The 22,672-nt window shown below is 33.7% G+C and overlaps 1 pseudogene across 1 annotated transcript in view; it reads left to right on the top strand.

Moving 5' to 3' along the window:
• The window catches only part of LOC143237674 (PRKCA-binding protein-like), a 56,640-nt pseudogene continuing 33,968 nt past the window's right edge, over nt 1-22,672 (top strand). The window contains exons 1-6 of the transcript XR_013020191.1: nt 1-157; nt 1,149-1,321; nt 9,956-10,196; nt 12,632-12,698; nt 13,759-13,848; nt 21,527-21,643. The product of XR_013020191.1 is annotated as a PRKCA-binding protein-like (transcript). The remainder of the gene's footprint in view (nt 158-1,148; nt 1,322-9,955; nt 10,197-12,631; nt 12,699-13,758; nt 13,849-21,526; nt 21,644-22,672) is intronic.

The following is a 22,672-nucleotide window of genomic DNA, read 5'->3' on the forward strand; positions in this document are numbered from 1 at the left end:
ATAAAGCCAAATTAAAATCTAGTTGTCGGTAATTCTAGCACTAGGAGATAATGATAGCGTCAATCTAACCATAAGGGAATAAAAAGATTAAACTGAGGAGTTGTTTTAGAATGATGCTCGAATATGATGATGATTGTCAACTCGAAGAAGATAAATTGTAAGAATGAAAAAATATGTTATAACAATTTTCTACTCGTAAAATTAAATTGTGAATTTTGGTCTAAGACACACTGGAGTATGTAGTGTAGATGTTGAGCTTGCGTTCAAAAGTAAGGCTAAGACTAATTCTGCTGGTATTTCCGTGCCGGTGACGTGTAATAGTTTAGACTTGGTGATAATACTGTAATTGTACAACTTGTTGAAAATAGTAGCAATTAGTAGGAAAAAGACTAATTACACATTAATAAATGTTTATATATACCAACAAAAGTAAACATTAGGCTATTTCAAGTCTTAAAAACTAATCAAACACGTTAAAGTTCTGTTACTAGTCTATAGAGTTTATTATAATTTTGCTTGGTATTACTTTGATTTAAAGTTTAAATGTTTTTTTCTGGTATTGGTTCTGTGTTTTGCAATTTTAGTTAGACTAACTAAGACATGCATCTCAAATAAACAATTTGTAGGTATTCATATATTTTCATAACAAGTAACTTAAAATAACCTATCAGTAATGTCTAGAAAAGCCACTTGTAGAGAAATATATATGCAAAAACGGCTCGTTTGGGTTGAGAAAATATTTTACGTAGAAGAGCGAACAACGTTTCGACCTTCTTCGGTCATCGTCAGGTTCACGACGCTCTTCTACGTAAAATATTTTCACAACCCAAACGAGCCGTTTTTGCATAAAAAAATAACAAACTATAAAGGAGCATTCTTTTTATATTTGTAGTATGTTTATCTTTGCAGTTTTTCAGAAATGTTTACTTTTAACACAACAAATAGAAAAGGACCAAATGGTAGACCAGCATGTAATTTATGTTTATATTAATGTTTTGTGCATGATTGAGCCGTTTTGTTCATTACTTTTGTGTTTGTGTGAAACTTGTTGTGACATTCAATAATAAATATTTGCAGAGATCAAGTTTTATTCAGTTGTAGGAAATAATATTATCTGCTTGTTTTTTTTTCTCATTAATTTTATTTAGCTACATGTAAGGAAAGCTGCTCGCACAGTGTTTTCTCTTATGATCTACTCTGTGTAGTAATAAATCATGTAGAATATGTCTGAAGAAAAACACTACAAATACCAACTGTTGTCTACTGTGGACCCTGAAGAGCATTATTCATTTGAATTTTTCACTATGATGGAAGATCGCATGTATGTTTCAAGTTTTTTTTTGTCATTCTGCTTTAATTTATTTACTCAGTTTCTTTTGTATGCTTTGTTTGTTATGTATCTGTATTTACTGTTTTTCGATCTTTAGCATTCAAACTGTTTTTTGTGTTTGTATATTTTTGTCTAATTTCTCAGTATGGTATAATTAAATGATCATATGGCATGATTTATATTTTGTAAATATTTTCTATTTTAATCTTTATCTTTGTGACTGTTTCCTTCATGGTGTAACTAAATCATGTGAAGATTGGATTTGAGCTCATAATGTTGAGTAATTATTAAGAAGTACAATCTCAATGTGTTTATGTGTAATGAGGTGAAATGACTATTATGTCAACCACGATTACTTATTTCATAACCAGTGTTAAATTTTTAGGCACAGTAAGTATCAACAGAAATAAAGGATACAAGTGCAACAATAATAGCCAAAAATCACTATCTAAGTAAGTTTGGTTTGCACAATAACATGTCTATTGTTAGAAGGTTCATACAACAGTAAATTTGGTTTACACAATAACATGTCTGTTGTTAGAATGTTCATTCAACATTTCCTAATGACTGACCAGGTTTTAAATATCTTAAATATTTTTTTAACCAAGTAATCTTTGACTCGATGACAGATGAAAATGTCTATTTTGGTAGATGGTGGATATCCATTGGATCCAGAAACCTATAAACAAGGTAAATGACCATGTAGGACATGATTCAGTTATCATTTTGCCATGCTCTTTACTTTGATCTAAATGATCATTGATGTGTTTATGTCATTATTGAAGTGAACACTCATCAAGCATGTTATTTTGCTATTATTATAGTACCTCTATTCAACTTATCCTTGTAAAACTCTTATCCTTCACTTAGAAAGCATCTTTGTGTTCTCCATTTCCTATCTGATGTTGAATGTTTCCATTTTTTGTTACTCTCATCCAAGTTTGTTGGATAAATGCCCAAGTTTACTGCTAGTTTTCTTCAAACATTTGACGTTATCTCTAGCCAAAGATTCACTGACATCTGCTAATTTTTTGAGCAACTGGTGTGTCATCAAAGTTGCACATACGTGTTATACTTGTAATATGTTGGGTATTTTGCTGCTTTTACATTTACAGGTTAAATTTAAAACTTATCTTGTTTACATTTTATCAAAAATAGACACTCGGAGATTCTGGCTTGTTTTCTCAGCATTTATTTACAGGTTTCACAATATCTTTAGGAAATGGTGTGTTTTCCACAGGTAATATCCTAAAAGAATGACATGACAGTTATCTGAATCAGGGTGAAAAAAAACACTCAACACTAGTGACAAAAGAAAGAGTCATAACCTATTTGGATGTTATCTCATTATACATTGGTGTATGCTTCTAGATTACTTATAAAATAATGCTAAATGTGTAGATTTTTCAAAAACAAAAATAAATTCCAGATATAATTCCTATTCTTTCTGTTGTTGTTGAGTTAGAGATTTATTTTTAACATGTTCTGTGCATGAACTTCACTGCTTTGTGAAGCACAGTCTCATACTTTATCCAGTATACTGATGAAGGATGAAGTTCCCTGAAATCAGTATAACTTTGTCACAAGTGGTGAATTGAGAAGTAGATTAGGCTTAACAACTTTTATGAAAAACTTATGATGATGAAAACATTGGTTTATTGAAAATAGGAAGCTAATTTTTAGATTTTTAAACATCTATGCATGTTGTCTGGGTATTGGTATTGAAGATTTTCAAACAATGCATGTTGTCTTGGTATTGGTATTGAAGATTTTCAAACAATGCATGTTGTCTGGGTTTTGGTATTGAAGATTTTCAAACATCTATGCAAGTTGTCTGGATATGGGTATTGAAGATTTTCAAACATCTATGCAAGTTGTCTGGATATGGGAATTGAAGATTTTCAAACATCTATGCAAGTTGTCTGGATATGGGAATTGAAGATTTTCAAACATCTATGCAAGTTGTCTGGATATGGGTATTGAAGATTTTCAAACAATGCATGTTGTCTGGATATGGGTATTGAAGATTTTCAAACAATGCATGTTGTCTGGATATGGGTATTGAAGATTATCAAACAATGCATGTTGTCTGGATATTAGTATTGAAGATTTTCAAACATTGCATGTTGTCTGGATATTGGTATTGAAGATTTCCAAACATCTATGCAAGTTGTCTGGATATTGGTATTGAAGATTTCCAAACATCTATGCAAGTTGTCTGAATATGGGTATTGAAGATTTTCAAACAATGCATGTTGTCTGGGTATTGGTATTGAAGATTTTCAAACAATGCATGTTGTGTGGGTATTGGTATTGAAGATTTTCAAACAATGCATGTTGTGTGGGTATTGGTATTGAAGATTTTCAAACAATGCATGTTGTCTGGGTATTGGTATTGAAGATTTTCAAACAATGCATGTTGTCTGGGTATTGGTATTGAAGATTTTCAAACAATGCATGTTGTGTGGGTATTGGTATTGAAGATTTTCAAACAATGCATGTTGTGTGGGTATTGGTATTGAAGATTTTCAAACAATGCATGTTGTCTGGGTATTTGTATTGAAGATTTTCAAACAATGCATGTTGTCTGGGTATTGGTATTGAAGATTTTCAAACAATGCATGTTGTCTGGGTATTGGTATTGAATATTTTCAAACAATGCATGTTGTCTGGGTGTTGGTATTGAAGATTTTCTAACAATGCATGTTGTCTGGGTGTTGGTATTGAAGATTTTCAAACAATGCATGTTGTCTGGGTGTTGGTATTGAAGATTTTCAAACAATGCATGTTGTCTGGGTGTTGGTATTGAAGATTTTCAAACAATGCATGTTGTCTGGGTGTTGGTATTGAAGATTTTCAAACAATGCATGTTGTCTGGGTGTTGGTATTGAAGATTTTCAAACAATGCATGTTGTCTGGGTGTTGGTATTGAAGATTTTCAAACAATGCATGTTGTCTGGGTGTTGGTATTGAAGATTTTCAAACATCTATGCATATTGTCTGGGTGTTGGTATTGAAGATTTTCAAACATCTATGCATGTTGTCTGGGTGTTGGTATTGAAGATTTTCAAACATCTATGCATGTTGTCTGGGTGTTGGTATTGAAGATTTTCAAACATCTATGCATGTTGTCTGGGTATTGGTATTGAAGATTTTCAAATTATAAAAGTATTGTCTTCAGATTATACAAATTATTGATTTCATTCTTTACAGTTGATTCTTAATAATGGTATGAGTAAATAAATATTTTAAATGTTCCACTGAATTCTTGTTTTGTTAATAGTTAAGTCTTTTCTGAAATGAGTGTCTTTCAGTACAGTTTTTAATAATAGATGATTGTATAATTTTACTATACCTTGTAATAATAGTTGAATGTTTTACCTGTTTGTACAGTTTTATTAATAGATGATTGTGTAATTTTACTCTACTTTGTAATCATAGATGAATGTTTTACCTGTTTGTACAGTTTTATTAATAGATGACTGTGTAGTTTTACTCTACTTTGTAATAATAGTTGAAAGTTTTACCTGTTTGTACAGTTTTTAATAATAGATGACTGTGTAGTTTTACTCTACTTTGTAATGATAGATGAATGTTTTGCCTGTCTGTATAGTTTTTATTAATAGATGACTCTGTAGTTTTACTCTACTTTGTAATAATAGTTGAAAGTTTTACCTGTTTGTACAGTTTTATTAATAGATGACTGTGTAGTTTTACTCTACTTTGTAATAATAGATGACTATGTAGTTTTACTCTACTTTGTAATGATAGATGAATGTTTTGCCTGTCTGTATAGTTTTTAATAATAGATGACTGTGTAGTTTTACTCTACTTTGTAATAATAGTTGAAAGTTTTACCTGTTTGTACAGTTTTTAATAATAGATGACTGTGTAGTTTTACTCTACTTTGTAATGATAGATGAATGTTTTGCCTGTCTGTATAGTTTTTAATAATAGATGACTGTGTAGTTTTACTCTACTTTGTAATGATAGATGAATGTTTTGCCTGTCTGTATAGTTTTTAATAATAGATGACTGTGTAGTTTTACTCTACTTTGTAATGATAGATGAATGTTTTGCCTGTCTGTATAGTTTTTAATAATAGATGACTGTGTAGTTTTACTCTACTTTGTAATGATAGATGAATGTTTTGCCTGTCTGTATAGTTTTTAATAATAGATGACTGTGTAGTTTTACTCTACTTTGTAATGATAGATGAATGTTTTGCCTGTCTGTATAGTTTTTAATAATAGATGACTGTGTAGTTTTACTCTACTTTGTAATGATAGATGAATGTTTTGCCTGTCTGTATAGTTTTAATAATGGATGACTGTGTAGTTTTACTCTACTTTGTAATGATAGATGAATGTTTTGCCTGTCTGTATAGTTTTTAATAATAGATGACTGTGTAGTTTTACTCTACTTTGTAATGATAGATGAATGTTTTGCCTGTCTGTATAGTTTTTAATAATAGATGACTGTGTAGTTTTACTGTCCCTTGTAACACTGCACAACAAAGTTTTTGCTTCTTGAACACTGTTGAGTGTTCCTTAAAGATTTTTGGCTGCTGATCACGAAAATCACATCCAGATTTGCCCATCACGTACAGTTTCATTGAAATCTTCAGTTTTGCTACAATGGAAAAACGATATCAGGCCAACTGAAATCCATCAATGCTTACTGACTACTGTTGGACACTGCAACGTGATGCACCGGACATTGAATACAAATGAAAATCAGGAGGAAAACACTTTTAATTATGTTGAACTTAATAGCGTATTAGAAACATAAACACAATTAAATACATTATTGCCGGTAAACAGTTAACTGTTTATTTCTCAAGAGGTCCCATGTGATGAAGCAAAACCAGAACTCTATTTGTGCATACCCACCATGTACCTGTCACAATCAGCAAAAACTTTTTAAAAAAATGTTGTGCAGTTGTAATAACACCTGTTTGTATAGTTTTTATTGATAGATGATTGTGTAATTTTAGTGTACCTTGTAATAATAGTTTAAAATTTTACCTATTTGTGCAGTTTTATTAATAGATGATTGTGTAATGTTACTCTACCTTTTAATGATAGTTTAAAATTTTACCTATTTGTGCAGTTTTATTAATAGATGATTATACAATTTTAATGTATTGTGTAATGATAGATGAAAGTTTTATGTGTTTGTGCAGTTTTTTAATAATAGATTATAGTGTAATTTTAATGTATTGTGTAATGATAGATGAAAGTTTTATGTGAGTGCAGTTTTTTAATAATAGATGATAGTGTAATTTAATGCATCATGTAGTGATAGATGAAAGTTTTACGTGTTTGTGCAGTTTTTTTAATAATAGATGATAGTGTAATTTTAATGTGTTGTGTAATGATAGATGAAAGTTTTACGTGTTTGTGCAGTTTTTTAATAATAGATTATAGTGTAATTTTAATGTATTGTGTAATGATAGATGAAAGTTTTACGTGTTTGTGCAGTTTTTTAATAATAGATGATAGTGTAATTTTAATGTATTGTGTAGTGATAGATGAAAGTTTTACGTGTTTGTGCAGTTTTTTAATAATAGATGATAGTGTAATTTTAATGTATTGTGTAGTGATAGATGAAAGTTTTACGTGTTTGTGCAGTTTTTAATAATAGATGATAGTGTAATTTTAATGTATTGTGTAATGATAGATGAAAGTTTTACGTGTTTGTGCAGTTTTTGATAATAGATGGTGTAATTTTACTGAATCTTGAAATGTTTTCATTGTTCGTTAAATCATAGGTAGTAGTTTGTCAGTGTGTGTTAAAAAATAGAAAAAAGGTTTATTTGTGGAAAGTAGTTTTCAAAATAGAAAATGGTTTGTTAGTTGAAAGTAATGTGTCAGTAGGTATTAAAAATAGAAAATGCTTGTTAGTGAAAAGCAGTTTTCAGTATTTGTCAAAAGAGGAAAGTGGTTTGTCACTGTATGTTGAGAAAAAGGAATAAATTTTGTCTATTTGTGAAAAATGGAACAAAGTTGTTTCATAGTTTATGTTCATTTATCTTTATTCAGGGATCGAAATTTTCTATTTAAAGCCAGTCATGTCCGTTAAAAAGTCAAGTTTGACTAGCACTTTCCCATCTATCGCCTGACATTGTGACCAGTGGTCATATTCCTAACATATTGGACACAAATACATCATCCCATCAAAAATAAGCGAGGCAAAAGCTGTGTATGCACAGCCCAAAGATTTTGCTTAAAAGTATATTCTATAATGAGTGGAAAATAACTTCCAAAATTTAAGATTTAATTTAAGACAAAAAATAAAGCAAATTTAAAAAGATAACGGTCGTGAATGCTCCCAAAATGCTCTTTTTAGGTTGCTTTATCCGTGCCGTCCGGATATGTCATGTAACTGCCAAATTTTCATGACGATCTGATCATGGCGTCTGATAGTAAATAAACGGGAAAGTCTCATGATCTGTTTCAGTTTGGCTTCACAAGCAAGACTAATAAATCAGAAGACAATACTACGGAACCCCGAGGGAAAAAACCCAAGCTTGTTGACCCAAGCCCAAGTGTTAAAGCAAAAACTGTTACCGCTAGTACTGGTGCTAAGCCTACTCGTTTCCAGGATGAATGGAATAGAGGCCGACCATTGCTGGAGTATAATAATGCTACTGGACTGATGTTTTGCTCAATTTGTCAGGAATATGACCAAAGTAGTGGAAGGCAGAAGAACACCTTCATAACAGGATCTTCCAACCTGAGAGCAAGTACTGTTAAGGAGCATGAAAACAGTCGTGGCCACAGTCTAAGTTGTCAAGCTAAGACAGCAAAAGAAACACCTGATTTAACTCCCATGATGAAAGAATTGAGCAAACTTACCAGACTGAGGAAGATCATTTGCTTGTGCTGTTCAGGACTGCCCTTTATATGGCTTTGAATGCCCAACCATTCAGCGATTTTCAAGAGCTTCTGTTGCTGCAGGAGCACAACTTTGATATGAACTTAACAGAACATTATGCCAGTGACAAACAAGCAGTTATCTTTACGAAGTATGTTGCAGAAACAATTAGAATTAATGTCATATCTCATCTGCACACCTCATTATTCTTTGGCATTGTGACTGACGGCTCAACAGACACTGCCAACATTGAGCAGGAGATAGTCGATGTGAGATACTTGGACAGAGACTGTTACCCAGTAACCCACTTCCTGTGTCTGCAGTCAGTTGAGAAGGTTGATTCTGAACACTTGCTACAGGCACTTAGTTCAGGTAAAGGTTTCTTAATTACCTGGGATGAGAATTTTCTGGATTTATCCTGAATTAAGAAAATTAAAATGGACAATATTTCATGTACATTTGTGTTTTAATTCAGGTTTACATAGTCATTCCATTATTAATATATATCAGTGAAAACTCGAGCATTTTTCAATTGATTTAAACCAAGAAGAACCATGTATTTACCACTGACAGCTTAACCTCGCACAACTAGCATAATCGGTAATGGAGCAATTGATTGTGTTAGTCACAGATTGGAACTTGTAATTAAGAAGACCATCAAGGATATCCCTTACCTTGATAGTATCCAAACCTTTTTAGAAAACCTATGAAAGTTTTATGACAATTTGCCACAGAACTGGGCTGGCCTCAAAGAAGCTGGTAAAGCCAACAACATTGTTGTTAGAGAGCCAACAAAAGGGACAGGAACCCGGTGGGTGGCCAACAAAGAGTGCACTCTGGAGTCAGTTTCTCATAATTGGCCAGCTTTAGCAGAGCATTTGTATCAAGTAAAACTGCATGACAAAGGGGAACATGAACAGAAAGCTGCAGGATTATACAGTACTTTGACAAGCCTTCAATTCATCCTATACATGGACATACTCTTGGCAGTTCTGCCTGTTTTGACATCTCTTAGTCTCATAATGCAAGACAATTCTGCTACTGTGAACATTGTTTCTGACAAACTCACTGCTTGCAAAGAGAAGCTGGGCAATCATGTTGAGAGATCCCAGAAAATTGTTAAAGATCTCACAACATGTGAACTAGCAAGTGGTTACATTGAGGAAAGGTGATTGTTATTAGTGGTCAGACAAGGGCCAGAGGCTCAAAAAGTGCCACAAAAGAGAAAGTTGCTCAATCCATGGCTGAAGAAATTGCCATCTTCATAGGTAAATCTATCACATATCTGAATGAGAGATTTGAAGAATTTATAAGGATTTTATTGGTGCCTTTCAAATTTTTGAACCAAGCAACTGGCCTAAAAGCAAGGAAGCATTGTCATCTTATGGCCACAATGAACTCCAGACACTATTGGACCACTTTGGTGCTCTTCTAGAAGCTAAGGGTTTCAACATTGCAGCTGATATTTGCCAAGCTGATTTACATGAAACATTGCTCAAAGCCACAAAACTTGCCAAATCAGCTGAGTCCCTGGCTAGTAGTGCAAGTGGATTGTGGGCCCACATATTAAGTCAAATTACCATTGAGGACAGTAAACCTTTCTACATGTCCTGCTGAAAATTTAGAATATTTCTACCCCTGTTGTCAGTCTGAAAATTACTAGGTATGTAATTAAATCATGTATAGATATCATTGATGTACTATTATTGTATTAAAAATGTGTGTGTGTATATATACTTTGTTTAGGGGAATGACTGTGACTTCAGGCAGTGTCACAATACACAAAGATGAAAGTAACCTGATTGGAATCAGTATAGGGGGAGGAGCACCACATTGTCCATGTCTATATGTTGTTCAGGTGTTTGATAACACCCCTGCTGCCAAAGATGGCACTATACAGTCTGGTGATGAAATTGTGGGAGTTAATGGAACATCTGTGAAAGGAAGAACCAAAGTTGAAGTCGCAAAGATGATCCAAGGGGTTCAAGTTAGTTGACTGTAATTGTAAAATGGTCTAATCAGGAATATTTCTCAATTTTAACTTGTGTTAGTTGGCTCTAGTTGTAGTACAGTCTAACCAGTAAGATTTCGTAAGCTTAACTAGTGTTACTTGACTCCAGTTGTTGTACAGCCTAACCAGGAATATTTATCAAAGTTCTGTTGGTGTTAAGAGTAAAAGTTGTCTTGTGTAGGCTGTTGTTTATAGAAAGAATTGTTTATAATTACAATTAAAAAAATCAAACTTAAAGAAATGTTGCTGTGAAAAGTATATTTTGTTTGTACCTAGTTATGTGAATATAGTGATGAAAGCAGTGAGTGTGTTCACAGTTTCTACCTGGTTATGTGTCTGTAGTGTTGATTGCTGTGAAGTCTGTTCACAGTTTGTACCTGGTTATGTGTCTGTAGTGATGAATGCAGTGAAGTCTGTTCACAGTTTGTACCTGGTTATGTGTCTGTAGTGATGAATGCAGTGAAGTCTGTTCACAGTTTGTACCTCGTTATGTGTCTGTAGTGATTAATGCAGTGAGTGTGTTCACAGTTTGTACCTGTTATGTATTTCTAGTGATGAATGCAGTAAGTCTGTTCACAGTTTGTACCTGGTTATGTGTCTGTAGTGATGAATGCAGTGAAGCCTGTTCACAGTTTGTACTTGGTTATGTGTCTGTAGGGATGAATGCAGTGAATTCTGTTCACATTTTGTACCTGGTTATGTGTCTGTAGTGATGAATGCAGTGAATTCTGTTCACATTTTGTACCTGGTTATGTGTCTGTAGTGATGAATGCAGTGAATTCTGTTCACAGTTTGTACCTAGTTATGTGTCTGTAGTGATGAGTGCAGTGAAGTCTGTTCACAGTTTGTAACTGGTTATGGGTCTGTAGTGATGAATGCAGTAAGTCTGTTCACAGTTTGTACCTGGTTATGGGTCTGTCGTGATGAATGCAATGAAGTCTGTTCACAGTTTGTACCTGGTTATGGGTCTGTCGTGATGAATGCAATGAAGTCTGTTCACAGTTTGTACCTGGTTATGTGTCTGTAGTGATGAATGCAGTGAATTCTGTTCACAGTTTGTACCTGGTTATGTGTCTATAGTGATGAATGCAGTGAAGTCTGTTCACAGTTTGTAACTGGTTATGTGTCTATAGTGATGAATGCAGTGAATGCTGTTAACAGTTTGTACCTGGTTGTGTCTGTAGTGATGAATGCAGTGAATTCTGTTCACATTTTGTACCTGGTTATGTGTCTGTAGTGATGAATGCAGTGAATTCTGTTCACATTTTGTACCTGGTTATGTGTCTGTAGTGATGAATGCAGTGAATTCTGTTCACATTTTGTACCTGGTTTTGTGTCTGTAGTGATGAATGCAGTGAATTCTGTTCACATTTTGTACCTGGTTTTGTGTCTGTAGTGATGAATGCAGTGAGTGTGTTCACAGTTTGTACCTGGTTATGTATTTGTAGTGATGAATGCAGTGAGTGTGTTCACAGTTTGTACCTGGTTATGTATTTGTAGTGATGAATGCAGTGAGTGTGTTCACAGATTGTACCTGGTTGTGTCTATAGTGATGAATGCAGTGAGTGTGTTCACAGTTTGTACCTGGTTATGTGTCTATAGTGATGAATGCAGTGAATTCTGTTCACAGTTTGTACCTGGTTATGTGTCTCTAGTGATAAATGCAGTGAATTCTGTTCACAGTTTGTACCTGGTTATGTGTCTCTAGTGATGAATGCAGTGAATTCTGTTCACAGTTTGTACCTGGTTATGTGTCTCTAGTGATGAATGCAGTGAATTCTGTTCACAGTTTGTACCTGGTTATGTGTCTGTAGCGATGAATGCACAGTTTGTACCTGGTTATGTGTCTGTAGCGATGAATGCACAGTTTGTACCTGGTTATGTGTCTGTAGCGGTGAATGCACAGTTTGTACCTGGTTATGTGTCTGTAGCGGTGAATGCACAGTTTGTACCTGGTTATGTGTCTGTAGCGGTGAATGCACAGTTTGTACCTGGTTATGGGTTCGTAGTGATGAATGCAGTGAAGTCTGTTCATAGGAAATGTAATTAGCATTTGAACATATGCTTTCATTGTTATTGCTTTGATGAATACAAATAAGATAGTAATGGTTTTCTAATGTATCCAGCAGCTTCTGTTATAAATTTATTTTATTACATGTATTGGAAGTAAGCACCTCCTCTTAGAATGTTTATTTCTATTAGGATAATCAACTCATATTCTGAAGTTCTCTTTAATATCAAGTTATCAGTATAGAAAGTTAATGATGCTTGAGGTGGCTGTCAGATAATCTATTAGTGGAGGTCGTTATTTCAAATCTGTTTAACTTTCCTAAGTGTTAAGTAAGTACAAATTAAATTTGAGAGAAAGTAGAAAAATATGTTTATCATTGTTTTTTTTCAATATTTGGCAGGATGAAGTTACTATTAACTATAACAAGCTTCATGCAGATCCGAAGCAAGGAAGGACACTGGACATAAGTATGTTGTATGTTTTTTGCTTTCATCATGTTGATTTGTTACAGTAGTTTTACAGATAATGAATATTGTTGTTTCCTACATATTGAGGTCTTTCAATATGAATTACTGAAAAGAAATGTATAAAAATTGTTTCTGTGTGTGATAATCTTACTGTAATGAGAACAAATACTACATAGTTGATTTGTTGTTGTTGATACACTACACTGAGTGTGTTTAATCTTAAATGTGATAAAATATACAAAGTATAAATATATGAAAGATTTCATAGGACATAAATATACATTTCATTATTCACGTCCTGTGTGTAAAACAATCCAATAACACAATTTTTATTCAGTAGAGTAGATAAAATGTCTCTTCTGTTTTAAAACTGTGTTTGTTACATACTACTAAATCTGCATGCACCCTTTATTCTCTGGTAAATAATCATACTATAATGGAACTTTTGCTTATATGATACTGGAAACAGTTTTTTATTACATGATGTGCAACCCTTAACTTTCCACAATCTTTATCCTGTGTGCATGTAGATTTGTAACAGGTGTCATGATTTTCCTCTTTCACCATCATTTCCCACCATGGGAAAACTTTATTCACTTCATTCTCAAGATGCATGTATAATGTCATGAAAACATCACATGCAGATCTAATACATTTCTAATTTCAGTTTTCATGCTTTATACAAAAAATTATAAATATAGTGTCATGAAAGTTCTATCAACTTTATTGTCTAGAGTACTAAACCAAGAAATATCTTTATTAATGTTTCTATTTACCTTCATAGTCAGAAACAGCCAAGGAAAACTTGTACACTGTACATTATAGAAAACTTTTACTCAGAGACTCATAACTAACCTGTACACTACTACACTATACATTATAACTTTATTTTTTAAGATCTGGTGCCTTCAGTGTATCAGTCTGTTTCTGACCCTTGAAGTAACATACCGTGTTATCTCATAGTGTGACAGTTTTATTTTATGCATGAAGTACTTTTATTTATTTATTGAATGTATTGTGTGACATTTTAATGATTTGTCTACAACTATTACAATTTCAGTTTTGAAGAAGATGAAACACAGAGTGGTTGAAAACATGAGTTCTACTACAGCAGATGCCCTTGGTCTAAGCAGAGCAATATTATGTAATGGTATGTTGAGAAGTTGTTCCTTACCAGTATAGAAACACTATTATGTGTAATGGTAAGGTGACATGCTTAGTTGTTGTTTACCAGTATAGAAACAGTATTATGTGTAATGGTAAGGTGACATGCTTAGTTGTTGTTTACCAGTATAGAAACAGTATTATGTGTAATGGTAAGGTGACATGCTTAGTTGTTGTTTACCAGTATAGAAACAGTATTATGTGTAATGGTAAGGTGACATGCTTAGTTGTTGTTTACCAGTATAGAAACAGTATTATGTGTAATGGTAAGGAGACAAATTTAGTTGTTGTTTACCAGTATAGAAACAGTATTATGTGCAATGGTAAGGTGACATGCTTAGTTGTTGTTTACCAGTATAGAAACAGTATTATGTGTAATGGTAAGGTGACAAATTTAGTTGTTGTTTACCAGTATAGAAACAGTATTATGTGTAATGGTAAGGTGACATGCTTAGTTGTTGTTTACCAGTATAGAAACAGTATTATGTGTAATGGTAAGGTGACATGCTTAGTTGTTGTTTACCAGTATAGAAACAGTATTATGTGTAATGGTAAGGTGACATGCTTAGTTGTTCCTTACCAGTATAGAAACAGTATTATGTGTAATGGTAAGGTGACATGCTTAGTTGTTGTTTACCAGTATAGAAACAGTATTATGTGTAATGGTAAGGTGACATGCTTAGTTGTTGTTTACCAGTATAGAAACAGTATTATGTGTAATGGTAAGGTGACATGCTTAGTTGTTGTTTACCAGTATAGAAACAGTATTATGTGTAATGGTAAGGTGACATGCTTAGTTGTTCCTTACCAGTATAGAAACAGTATTATGTAATGGTAAGGTGACATGCTTAGTTGTTCCTTACCAGTATAGAAACAGTATTATGTGTAATGGTAAGGTGACATGCTTAGTTGTTGTTTACCAGTATAGAAACAGTATTATGTGTAATGGTAAGGTGACATGCTTAGTTGTTGTTTACCAGTATAGAAACAGTATTATGTGTAATGGTAAGGTGACATGCTTAGTTGTTGTTTACCAGTATAGAAACAGTATTATGTGTAATGGTAAGGAGACAAATTTAGTTGTTGTTTACCAGTATAGAAACAGTATTATTTGTAATGGTAAGGAGACAAATTTAGTTGTTGTTTACCAGTGTAGATATTGTTATGTAATGGTAAGGAGACAAAGTTGTTGTTTACCAGTGTAGATATTGTTATGTAATGGTAAGGAGACAAAGTTGTTGTTTACCAGTGTAGATATTGTTATGTAATGGTAAGGAGACAAAGTTGTTGTTTACCAGTGTAGATATTGTTATGTAATGGTAAGGAGACAAAGTTGTTGTTTACCAGTGTAGATATTGTTATGTAATGGTAAGGAGACAAATTTAGTTGTTGTTTACCAGTGTAGAAACAGTATTATGGAGTGGTAAGGAAACAAATTTAGTTGTTGCTTACCAGTATAGAAACAGTATTATGGAGTGGTAAGGAAACAAATTTAGTTGTTGCTTACAGATGTAGATATTGCTTTGTAATGGTAAGGAAACAAATTTAGTTGTTGCTTACAGGTGTACAAATAATATTATAGAGTGGTAAGGAGACAAATTTAGTTGTTGCTTACAGATGTAGATATTGCTTTGTAATGGTAAGGAAACAAATTTAGTTGTTGCTTACAGGTGTAGAAACAGTGTTATGTAGTGGTAAGGAGACAACTTTAGTTGTTGTTTACAGGTGTAGAAACAGTGTTATGTAGTGGTAAGGAGACAAATTTAGTTGTTGTTTACAGGTGTAGAAACAGTGTTATGTAGTGGTAAGGAGACAAATTTAGTTGTTGTTTACAGGTGTAGAAACAGTGTTATGTAGTGGTAAGGAGACAAATTTAGTTGTTGTTTACAGGTGTAGAAACAGTGTTATGTAGTGGCAAGGAGACAAAGTTAGTTGTTGTTTACAGGTGTAGAAACAGTGTTATGTAGTAGCAAGGAGACAAATTTAGTTGTTGTTTACAGGTATAGAAACAGTGTTATGGAGTGGTAAGGAGACAAATTTAGTTGTTGTTTACAGGTGTAGAAACAGTGTTATGGAGTGGTAAGGAGACAAAGTTAGTTGTTGTTTACAGGTGTAGAAACAGTGTTATGTAGTGGTAAGGAGACAAATTTAGTTGTTGTTTACAGGTGTAGAAACAGTGTTATGTAGTGGCAAGGAGACAAAGTTAGTTGTTGTTTACAGGTGTAGAAACAGTGTTATGTAGTGGCAAGGAGACAAATTTAGTTGTTGTTTACAGGTGTAGAAACAGTGTTATGTAGTGGTAAGGAGACAAATTTAGTTGTTGTTTACAGGTGTAGAAACAGTGTTATGTAGTGGTAAGGAGACAAATTTAGTTGTTGTTTACAGGTGTAGAAACAGTGTTATGTAGTGGTAAGGAGACAAATTTAGTTGTTGTTTACAGGTGTAGAAACAGTGTTATGTAGTGGTAAGGAGACAAATTTAGTTGTTGCTTACAGGTGTACAAATAATATTATGGAGTGGTAAGGAGACAAATTTAGTTGTTGCTTACAGGTGTACAAATAATATTATGGAGTGGTAAGGAGACAAATTTAGTTGTTGCTTACAGGTGTACAAATAATATTATGGAGTGGTAAGGAGACAAATTTAGTTGTTGCTTACAGGTGTAGAAACAGTGTTATGTAGTGGTAAGGAGACAAATTTAGTTGTTGCTTACAGGTGTAGAAACAGTGTTATGTAGTGGTAAGGAGACAAATTTAGTTGTTGCTTACAGATGTAGATATTGCTTTGTAATGGTAAGGAGACAAATTTAGTTGTTGTTTACAGGTGTAGAAACAGTGTTATGGAGTGGTAAGGAGACAAAGTTAGTTGTTGTTTACAGGTGTAGAAACAGTGTTATGTAGTGGTAAGGAGACAAATTTAGTTGTTGTTTACAGGTGTAGAAATAGTGTTATGTAGTGGTAAGGAGACAAATTTAGTTGTTGTTTACAGGTGTAGAAACAGTGTTATGTAGTGGTAAGGAGACAAATTTAGTTGTTGTTTACAGGTGTAGAAACAGTGTTATGTAGTGGTAAGGAGACAAATTTAGTTGTTGTTTACAGGTGTAGAAACAGTGTTATGGAGTGGTAAGGAGACAAATTTAGTTGTTGTTTACAGGTGTAGAAACAGTGTTATGGAGTGGTAAGGAGACAAATTTAGTTGTTGTTTACAGGTGTAGAAACAGTGTTATGGAGTGGTAAGGAGACAAATTTAGTTGTTGTTTACAGGTGTAGAAACAGTGTTATGGAGTGGTAAGGAGACAAATTTAGTTGTTGTTTACAGGTGTAGAAACAGTGTTATGGAGTGGTAAGGAGACAAATTTAGTTGTTGTTTACAGTGTAGAAACAGTGTTATGGGTGGTAAGGAGACAAATTTAGTTGTTGTTTACAGGTGTAGAAACAGTGTTATGGAGTGGTAAGGAGACAAATTTAGTTGTTGTTTACAGGTGTAGAAACAGTGTTATGGATGGTAAGGAGACAAATTTAGTTGTTGTTTACAGGTGTAGAAACAGTGTTATGGTGGTAAGGAGACAAATTTAGTTGTTGTTTACAGGTGTAGAAACAGTGTTATGGATGGTAAGGAGACAAATTTAGTTGTTGTTTACAGGTGTAGAAACAGTGTTATGGGTGGTAAGGAGACAAATTTAGTTGTTGTTTACAGGTGTAGAAACAGTGTTATGGTGGTAAGGAGACAAATTTAGTTGTTGTTTACAGGTGTAGAAACAGTGTTATGGAGTGGTAAGGAGACAAAGTTAGTTGTTTTTTACAGGTGTAGAAACAGTGTTATGTAGTGGTAAGGAGACAAATTTAGTTGTTGTTTACAGGTGTAGAAACAGTGTTATGTAGTGGTAAGGAGACAAAGTTAGTTGTTGTTTACAGGTGTAGAAACAGTGTTATGTAGTGGTAAGGAGACAAATTTAGTTGTTGTTTACAGGTGTAGAAACAGTGTTATGTAGTGGTAAGGAGACAAATTTAGTTGTTGTTTACAGGTGTAGAAACAGTGTTATGTAGTGGTAAGGAGACAAATTTAGTTGTTGCTTACAGGTGTACAAATAATATTATGGAGTGGTAAGGAGACAAATTTAGTTGTTGCTTACAGGTGTAGAAACAGTGTTATGTAGTGGTAAGGAGACAAATTTAGTTGTTGCTTACAGGTGTAGAAACAGTGTTATGTAGTGGTAAGGAGACAAATTTAGTTGTTGCTTACAGGTGTAGAAACAGTGTTATGTAGTGGTAAGGAGACAAATTTAGTTGTTGTTTACAGGTGTAGAAACAGTGTTATGGAGTGGTAAGGAGACAAAGTTAGTTGTTGTTTACAGGTGTAGAAACAGTGTTATGTAGTGGTAAGGAGACAAATTTAGTTGTTGTTTACAGGTGTAGAAACAGTGTTATGGAGTGGTAAGGAGACAAATTTAGTTGTTGTTTACAGGTGTAGAAACAGTGTTATGGAGTGGTAAGGAGACAAATTTAGTTGTTGTTTACAGGTGTAGAAACAGTGTTATGGAGTGGTAAGGAGACAAATTTAGTTGTTGTTTACAGGTGTAGAAACAGTGTTATGGAGTGGTAAGGAGACAAATTTAGTTGTTGTTTACAGGTGTAGAAACAGTGTTATGGAGTGGTAAGGAGACAAATTTAGTTGTTGTTTACAGGTGTAGAAACAGTGTTATGGGTGGTAAGGAGACAAATTTAGTTGTTGTTTACAGGTGTAGAAACAGTGTTATGTAGTGGTAAGAGACAAATTTAGTTGTTGTTTACAGGTGTAGAAACAGTGTTATGTAGTGGTAAGGAGACAAATTTAGTTGTTGTTTACAGGTGTAGAAACAGTGTTATGTAGTGGTAAGGAGACAAATTTAGTTGTTGTTTACAGGTGTAGAAACAGTGTTATGTAGTGGTAAGGAGACAAATTTAGTTGTTGTTTACAGGTGTAGAAACAGTGTTATGTAGTGGTAAGGAGACAAAGTTAGTTGTTGTTTACAGGTGTAGAAACAGTGTTATGTAGTGGTGAGGAGACAAATTTAGTTGTTGTTTACAGGTGTAGAAACAGTTATGTAGTGGTGAGGAGACAAAGTTAGTTGTTGTTTACAGGTGTAGAAACAGTGTTATGTAGTGGTAAGGAGACAAAGTTAGTTGTTGTTTACAGGTGTAGAAACAGTGTTATGTAGTGGTAAGGAGACAAAGTTAGTTGTTGTTTACAGGTGTAGAAACAGTGTTATGTAGTGGTAAGGAGACAAATTTAGTTGTTGCTTACAGGTGTAGAAACAGTGTTATGTAGTGGTAAGGAGACAAATTTAGTTGTTGTTTACCAGTGTAGAAACAGTGTTATGGAGTGGTAAGGAGACAAATTTAGTTGTTGTTTACCAGTGTAGAAACAGTGTTATGGAGTGGTAAGGAGACAAAGTTAGTTGTTTACAGGTGTAGAAACAGTGTTATGTAGTGGTAAGGAGACAAATTTAGTTGTTGTTTACAGGTGTAGAAACAGTGTTATGTAGTGGTAAGGAGACAAATTTAGTTGTTGTTTACAGGTGTAGAAACAGCAGTGCTAGAATACAGGGTGCATTGATGTGGGTGGAGTACTCAGCAGTGCTAGAATAGAGGGTGCATTGATGTGGGTGGAGTACTCAGCAGTGCTGGAATAGAGGGTGCATTGATGTGGGTGGAGTACTCAGCAGTGCTAGAATAGAGGGTACATTGATGTGGGTGGAGTAATCAGTAGTCCTAGAATAGAGTGTATATTGATGTGGGTGGAGTACTCAGCATATCAAAGATTACCAAGATCATTTATGAGTGGTATAAAAGCATGTGAGACCAATGTTTAGATAGACAAAGGGAGAATTACAGAAGCAATACTATATAATAGTAAGGTGACGCATTAGATCTTGTGATTTGTAGCCTTGAACAGTTTCCATTAAGGAATGGTAATGGTTTATGTGATATAGTTTTTCACAGGTGTTAGTAGCTGAGAAGGAGCAAAACTGATCTGTTGTTCATTATATTTGTTTTCACATGGTTTCTAGGTGTTTAGTAATTCAGAATGAATTATAAACTTACTTGTTTTTATAGTTTTTCATATGGTTTCCAGGTGTTTGGTAATTCATAATGAATTAAAATTGTTTGTTGTTCAAGTTTTCACATTGTTTCCAGGTGTTTAGTAATTCAGAATGAAAGAAACTTGTTTGTTGTTATAGTGTTTCACTTGGTTTCCTGGTGTTTAGTAGTTTGGAATGAATAAAACTTTGTTGTTGTTATAGTTTCGCACATGGTTTCTAGGTGTTTAGTAATTAAGAATGAGTAAAACTTGCTTGTTATAGTTTTTCATATGCTTTCCAAGTGTTTAGTAATCCCGAATGAGTAAAACGTTCTTGTTATTATAGTTTTTCATATGGTTTCCAAGTGTTTAGTAATTAAGAATGAGTAAAACGTTCTTGTTATTATAGTTTTTCATATGGTTTCCAAGTGTTTAGTAATTAAGAATGAGTAAAACTTGCTTGTTATTATAGTTTTTCATATGGTTTCCAAGTGTTTAGTAATTAAGAATGAGTAAAACTTGCTTGTTATTATAGTTTTCATATGGTTTCCAAGTGTTTAGTAATTAAGAATGAGTAAAACTTGCTTGTTATTATAGTTTTTCATATGGTTTCCAAGTGTTTAGTAATCCCGAATGAGTAAAAGCGTTCTTGTTATTATAGTTTTCATATGGTTTCCAAGTGTTTAGTAATTAAGAATGAGTAAAACGTTCTTGTTATTATAGTTTTTCATATGGTTTCCAAGTGTTTAGTAATTAAGAATGAGTAAAACTTGCTTGTTATTATAGTTTTTCATATGGTTTCCAAGTGTTTAGTAATTAAGAATGAGTAAAACTTGCTTGTTATTATAGTTTTTCATATGGTTTCCAAGTGTTTAGTAATTAAGAATGAGTAAAACGTTCTTGTTATTATAGTTTTTCATATGGTTTCCAAGTGTTTAGTAATCCCGAATGAGTAAAACGTTCTTGTTATTATAGTTTTTCATATGGTTTCCAAGTGTTTAGTAATTAAGAATGAGTAAAACTTTCTTGTTATTATAGTTTTTCATATGCTTTCCAAGTGTTTAGTAATCCCGAATGAGTAAAACGTTCTTGTTATTATAGTTTTTCATATGGTTTCCAAGTGTTTAGTAATCCCGAATGAGTAAAACGTTCTTGTTATTATAGTTTTTCATATGGTTTCCAAGTGTTTAGTAATCCCGAATGAGTAAAACTTGCTTGTTATTATAGTTTTTCATATGGTTTCCAAGTGTTTAGTAATTAAGAATGAGTAAAACTTTATTTGTTTTTATAGGTTTTTACATAGTTTCCAGGGTTCTAGTGATTGTTCTTTATTATAATTGTTTTTCACAGCATCCATCAGCTTGATCACTTTCCATTTTCATTGTTTTATACGAGTAAAAGAAAATTCATATGTTGGTGGTGACAGCAATGTATATTACTAAGCTTCAGTAAAAATAAGTTCTTGTACAGATAGTTGTGTAAATTTTCCATTATGTGTTGTTTTGACAAAATGAATTTGTATTATACGTGTTTATGACATTGCAACAGATTGTGTGTGATGTGATGCCAAGTTATTTAAAGATTTGTTTTGTCATCATTGTCAGACAGCCTAGTAAAGAAGCTTGAAGAACTGGAAAGAAATGAACACATGTATAGGGGAATAACAGAGCACACAAAATCAGTGCTTAAAGCATTTTTTGATGTTTGTAAAGTCTACAGAGGTATGTATTCTCTTTTTCACTGATGTCAAAGTTACAACAGTCAAGTAACAAAGCATAAACACAATAGGGCTAAGTGAAAAGTGTTGAGTACAAAAACATTCTCTGTGTTTGGGTTTTGGATGTAAAACTAGTTGGATGAAGTGTTATACAAAACTTAGTTGTGGTGTTTGGAATGGTAGGTTTCTATCATAGGGATAGCAGGGGTGGTGTTGTGTTACTTTATGGAATGGTAGGTTTCTGTCATAGGGATAGCAGGGGTGGTGTTGTGTTACTTTATGGAATGGTAGGTTTCTGTCATAGGGATAGCAGGGGTGGTGTTGTGTTACTTTATGGAATGGTAGGTTTCTGTCATAGGGATAGCAGGGGTGGTGTTGTGTTACTTTATGGAATGGTAGGTTTCTGTCATACGGATAGCAGGGGTGGTGTTGTGTTACTTTATGGAATGGTAGGTTTCTGTCACAACGGATAGCAGGGGTGGTGTTGTGTTACTTTATGGAATGGTAGGCTTCTAACATTGAATAGCAGGGGTGGTGGTGTGTTACTTTATTGAATGGTAGGTTTCTAACATAGGATAGCAGGGATGGTGTTGTGTTACTTTATGGAATGGTAGGTTTCTAACAGAGGGATAGCAGGGCTGGTGTTGTGTTTCTTTATGGAATGGAAGGTTTCTATCATAGGGATAGCAGGGGTGGTGTTGTGTTACTTTATGGAATGGTAGGTTTCTAACATAGGATAGCAGGGGTGGTGTTGTGTTACTTTATTGAATGGTAGGTTTCTAACATAGGATAGCAGGGGTGGTGTTGTGTTACTTTATGGAATGGTAGGTTTCTATCATAGGGATAGCAGGGATGATGTGTTACTTTATGGAATGGTAGGTTTCTAACAGAGGGATAGCAGGGCTGGTGTTGTGTTACTTTATGGAATGGTAGGTTTCTAACAGAGGGATAGCAGGGCTGGTGTTGTGTTTCTTTACGGAATGGTAGGTTTCTATCACAGAGATAGCAGGGGTGGTGTTGTGTTACTTTATGG

The sequence above is a fragment of the Tachypleus tridentatus genome, chromosome 13 (genome assembly GCF_004210375.1).
Source record: "Tachypleus tridentatus isolate NWPU-2018 chromosome 13, ASM421037v1, whole genome shotgun sequence".
Lineage (NCBI taxonomy): Eukaryota > Metazoa > Arthropoda > Merostomata > Xiphosura > Limulidae > Tachypleus > Tachypleus tridentatus.